Genomic DNA, 6,129 nt, shown 5'->3' on the forward strand with positions numbered 1-6,129 from the left:
AATAAAATGTACCATCTTAACCAGCTTTCAGTGTACAATTCCATGGTATTACGTACATTCACAATGTTATGCAACCATCATCACCACTCGTTCCCATAATTCTTTTCAATTTTTAAAACTGAAATTCTATAGCATTAAGTGATAAGTCTCCTTGGTTTCAACTCTTTTCCCAGAAATGGAATTGCTCAATTGTATGATAATTCTATTTTTAATTTTCAAAGGAACTGACATACTGTTTTCCACAGCTCCTGGGCCCTTTTACATTTTCGCCAATGGAACACAAGGGTTCCGAAATCTCCACGACCTAGCCAATACTTGTTATTTCTGTTTTTATTTATTTATCTTAGAGTAGCTGCCTTAATGGAAGTGATATTGGGAAGAGCCTTTGTTAAGGAAGCCAAAAAGAGTCACTTACTGAGGTTGGGGTCCAGCTGGGGCAGCATGGGGAAAGGGGAAAAAAGGCAGCAATGGTTTGTGGCTAGGTAGTTAATGACCTTGAACATTGGGCTTTAGAAGACCTCATTTTATCCCATGGGTCCTGGGGAGCCATGAAAGTTTCTTCTGCAAAGGAGTGATGGTTCTGTGCCATCAGAGCCAGGTTCCCACGTCAGGTGGGAGGGCGCTGATTGCCCTTGTGACCACAAGATGTCTATGATGAGACGGAGCAACACAGTGTGATCTGGGGCTGGGAATGAATGAATGCACCAGACCAATATTTTGAAACCAGTGTGGCATGTCTTCCTTTAAAGAGAACAGTTCTCCAATCTTTTTGAGGAATTGCCCCGAGGAGGAGGAACAGCAAGGTTTCCACTCCCAGAGAGCATAACTCTGGTCACATGTTCCAGTAAGTAATGTTCTCCATACCACGATGAACAGAAAAATGTGTGTGATGGAATGAAAATCCCACTGGCCGCCTTGCCGTGGGCAGCCTTAGTTACTATGGAAAATTCCTGATAAAAGTTAGCAGAAGAATTTCCTAGCTAGCGACTGTTATTAACAGGCCCTTCAGCCTTGTGCTGACATTCAAGATTGGTTTCTTTCATATGCCATTGCGCAAGCCAGGTGGTTAAACCCCTCTGTTTTTTAAAAGCAGAGAGAGTGCACCCACCTTCACCAGGCTGACTACCCTTTTTAATAACCCACGCGGTCCTGCTCAGTTAGCTTGAGAACAAAACTGCAACCATGAAATTATTTTAACAAGACCATAAAAAAAAAAAACAATTTACTTGAGTGATGTTTAGGGAGAAGGGGAGGGGACCTACCCTCTCTCTAAACTAATTAAACTGTACTATATGTCCTTGTGTAGTTCCTGACATTTTTCTAGTTCACTCATTTTGAATGGTTGTACAAGGATCGGCGCCAAGCTCCCAAATGGCTAACTCAAAACAAAAGTGAGGTCTCCAGAGTATTCTCAAGCAACCAGCAAATTGAGGGAAAGTTATTTTGGTTTAATCAATGTACTTCAGTTGCAATCACATCTTGCCTCGTAGAAAAGGCTGAACACAAAGAATCACTGTTTGAAGCCCAACCCAGGATGAACTAGGAAGTGACATTGACCTTACTCTTTCCTTTCTATTTTATTTTCATTTTTCTTAAAATCACACCCTGCTTTGGATGAAACCATTGATGATGGTCTCTCGTCGTCTATCCACTCAACCCCGCTTCTCTGCTAATTTCTGTCCTTCCCACTCACACCACCTTTACCCAACGCCTCTGGCAGTTTCCTTGAACATTTTTACAGGCAAGTGGCCTATTCTCAGCCTGGTTGGGACCAAACATGATTAATGGCTGGGAACTTTGGTTTCTGGCAAGACAAACTGGAGAGGCCCTAGGGTGTTGGTCAGGCTTTCATCAAAGCCAAACTGAAAAGCATAATAAGAGCTTTGGACATAGCTCACTTGTGTATGTATGAGACATGAGACCTCTCTGAGAAATGAGCCCCTTTTACACTCCTTCAAACCCATGTTTACCAACCCCCTTGGAGTTTAAAGAAAATGTTCCCTTTTGAAAAGCTCTTTACCATTGACAAGGCAATAAAATTTGTGGACTACCAGCTCCCTTTAAATTCCAAAGAACTGTGAGGCACAGATAAAACATGCAATTCAATTCATTTCCATTTAAGCAAAATACAGCCAGCACCTGCCATGTGTGAGATATTGATGGGGCACCATCCTTTGGATGAACAAGATGAAACTGATAGAGGTGCTTCCTGACTTCAAGGAAATTAGACTGTTCTAATTTAAGAGGGGAGTCAGTGTGATAAATAGTAGAGCTGCTCATAGTGATAAGCCCTAATGTTTTCATTACCCTCTGCAATATGCAAAGTGTGTGCATATATATGTATGTATATATACATATATATACACAGCTATGAGGCTGTTCTTAACTCCTGGCAGTAGATGCTGGCAGTCTCTGACTGCTCTGAATGCTTCTCCAACTCAGTGGGGGGAAAAAAACCTCCTGGAGTCATGGGTTCATTGTGGAGGTACAGATGACCAAGTGATTGACTGAGAAAGTAATGGACATCTGGAGTAAGATGGAGATGTGAGTCCTGGCTGCACCACTCACTAACTCTGAGCTTGTCCCATAAGGGATGCAACATGCCCTTCTCATGGGCATGTTTGAAAGCCATCTCCAAAATAAAATATCCTAACCTATCACGTGGCACATGGCTAGCTCTGCACTCCTATCATGCCCCTCTCCCTCTCATGTGATTCTTGCTTGATCAGTTCCAAGCATGTCTTGCACAGATGCGGTGGACCGTGCCGAAGCTCTGCCATGCTTTCCAGGGTCCCTCTCGGGCCATCACACATCCTGCCCCTGCCCCAGAGTCCTCTGTAGGGTGCGGTCTCACTCTTTGCGGAAGAGCTGTCTTGCCCGGTTGTCTGAAGGAGGGGATGCCGGGAAGGGAAGCTGCCAGGAACGGCAACCCAAGTTGAGCTACTTCCTGTTTTGAAACCCAGGGACTCACTTGCAATCAAGGATGAGCAGTAGTGGCGTGGGGTAGACAGTTCCCAAGGCCCCACCCATAAGGGCTGCCCATCGCTCATGGTTAGCATGGCTGGCAGAGAGCTCTTGAGCTTTCTTCTGGCTCTGCAGTAAGCCCTTCCTCCAGGGGTTCCTTTTTATAACAATCCAGGTCTGAGAAGGGCACTATCTGCTGACCTGATACAGGAAGGATAGGCTGTTATTCAGCCTTGCAGATATACCTACGGTATGTGTTGCCTCCTCTCGGTCCCTCAGGCATTCTCTGTCTCTGTGCACAAGGATAAGAAGAAGCAGGGCTACTAGTATAGCTTGGAGAAAACCTTACTCACTACCCGCAGCTTACCAGGAGCACAATGCCTGGACCTCAGCTCCGGCACCACAGGGGCCTCACTCTTTCAAACCACCACCGTCTTGTGCCTTGATCCGTGCCACAGTCTCCTAATCACTGCTGGCCATGTTTTCCTTCCTGCAACCCCAAGTTCAGGCCCACGCTGCAATCAATACCATCTCTCAGAATGTAACTCTCTGATCCAGGCCAGGCCAATGAAAGTACAACAGCCCCCTAACTGGAGTGACTGTCCAGAGATGGGCTGTAATCTAAGCTACTGAACAATTATAACTCTCATCTATTAGGTACTTGCTGTGTGCCAGACATGCGACAAAACGCCTAACAGCCAGCATCTCACCCCTTCACCTGCACAATAATCCTATGGGGTCAGTGCTGTCGATAGAAGAGGAGGTGGAGAACTGGCCAAAGGAGTCTAGTGAGGGCACAGCCAGAGCTTGAGCTCAGTTCTTTCAGATGCCAGAACCCAGGTTCACACTTAAGTGAGAGTGTGGATAGAGTGCTCTGGGGATGAGTGTGGACACAGAGCGCTCTGGGGATGTTTTCTCCAAATTCCATTCTCATATTTGTCTTAAGTGAAGTCGCTCAGTCATGTCCAACTCTTTGTGACCCCATGGACTGTAGCCTACCAGGCTCCTCCGTCCATGGGATTTTCCAGGCAAGAGTACTGGAGTGAGGTGCCCTTTCCTTCTCCAGGGAATCTTCCCAGCCCAGGGAATGAACCCGGGTCTCCTGCATTGCAGGCAGATGCTTTGCCATCTGAGCCACCAGGGAAGCCCCTAGTAAGAACAGTACTAAGGTGTAATATGGACAAAAATCAAGGGAAACTGGACAGTTTGGCTGCCTGGGGCCTGTCCGCCTCTGTCTGCTACCAGCAATTGTAAGGGTGACATATGAGCCATTTTGTGATAATGAACATTCTATGTTTTGTGCATGAAACGTTACCATGTTATAGCAATTTGGTGGATGTTGGTGTATCTTGGTGGACTGATCAGTTTCTCCCTTTGAAACTGTGGACATTGTTGTGCATTCATCTAGGGATGAATCTCCTGCAGGATTCTTGCTTTTGGGTTTATGAAATGAAATTGGCTTTGGGCCAATATCCACATCCTCAGCACACGTCATAGACTCCCCAGAGAGGAAGAGTCTCATGCTCCAGGGCAGAAACACAGGGTCAAAAGGACTAGTGTTTAAGAACTGTCTGATCTCCAGCAAGGCACGAGAACCTCCAAACCCCATCGTTGGTTGAATACCCTTCCTCTCAGGTCTGGCGGCGGGCTGGGCTCATTTATGTCACCTGCTCAACACAGTGCTGGGCACATAACAAAGATTCAATAAATTTAGCTCTTTTCTTTTATTTTTCTACCAAGAGGAAGACTCGATTTAAAAACTCAGTGCGAAACTCCTCTGTTTGCTTGTTTATGTTCTAAATTTCTTCTTGGTCTGAATCTAATCTATTTTCCCCTAATCTTGCATGTGTGCATGCTCAGTCATATCCGACTCTTTGCAACCCCACGGACTGTAGCCTGCCAGGCTCTTCTGACCATGGGATTCTCCAGGCAAGAATACTGGAATGGGTTTCCATGCCCTCCTCCAGGGGCTCTTCCTGACCCAGGGATTGAACCTGCATCTCCTGCATTACAGGCAGATTCTTTACTGTCGAGCCACTGGGGAAGCCCTTCCTAATCTTGATTTGGTCTCCATTCATAAACCACTATTTTATACTATTATAGTACCATGGTACATATATAATACCGTATGTGTTATTGTAAGATGCATATGGAAAGGGGTCAATTAGATACATACAATGGAGAAGGCAATGGTACCCCACTCCAGTACTCTTGCCTGGAAAATCCCATGGATAGGAGGAGCCTGGTGGGCTGCAGTCCATGGGGTTGCTAGGAGTCGGACAGACTGAGCGACTTCACCTTCACTTTTCACTGTCATGCATTGGAGAAGGAAATGGCAACCCACTCCAGTGTTCTTGCCTGGAGAATCCCAGGGACGGGGGAGCCTGGTGGGCTGCCGTCTCTGGGGTTGCACAGAGTCGGACACGACTGAAGTGACTTAGCAGCAGCAGCAGCAGATACATACAAATTGTCATTGGGAAGATATTTATCAAAATGTTAAAATCTTAAACATTTGTTGTCACCACATAATCTTGTAAACCCAGTTGGTAATGAAGCAGGTTGGTGGCAGAAGAGGGTTTTGTGTGTGTGTGAGTGAGAGGAAGACAGACAGAGAGACACAGAGAGAAGTTTCAACAACAGCGCGTATAACTCGGTAGTCTGTAGCAGGCGCGGGTCCCTGGCAGCAGTCTGTCACCTGAGACAGCTTGTGATGCTTATCTGCTGTCTTCTGATGAGCCTGGGAGACTCATTTCTCTCTGGCCTGCACATCTGTCACCGCCTTCTGGCCTCTCCCTGGGCTCCAGAATGGGCATCTTTGAGCCACTTCTTATTGGATTCCACTGTTACCCACAAAGTAACCTTTGACCTTTTTAATCTAGTACAACACTCTCATTTTATAATTGAGACTCAGAGACATCATGGAACTTTCCTGAGATCACACAGCAAGTGAGTGGCACAATCAGACCACAGCTGAGGTTTCATCCCTTTGTTCATTTATTCCTACAGGCACACGTTTATTTATCCAACAAATATTTTTGAGGATGAATAGGCATCAGGCATATTGCAGGCTCCAGAGATGCAGCAGTGGACAAGGTGAACACAGCGCCTGCCGGCTTTGGGCTCCCATTCTAGAGGGGTAGATGAATGAGGGTGGACAAAGGGAAT

Source organism: Bubalus bubalis, chromosome 19 (assembly GCF_019923935.1).
Source record: "Bubalus bubalis isolate 160015118507 breed Murrah chromosome 19, NDDB_SH_1, whole genome shotgun sequence".
Taxonomy (NCBI): Eukaryota; Metazoa; Chordata; class Mammalia; order Artiodactyla; family Bovidae; genus Bubalus; species Bubalus bubalis.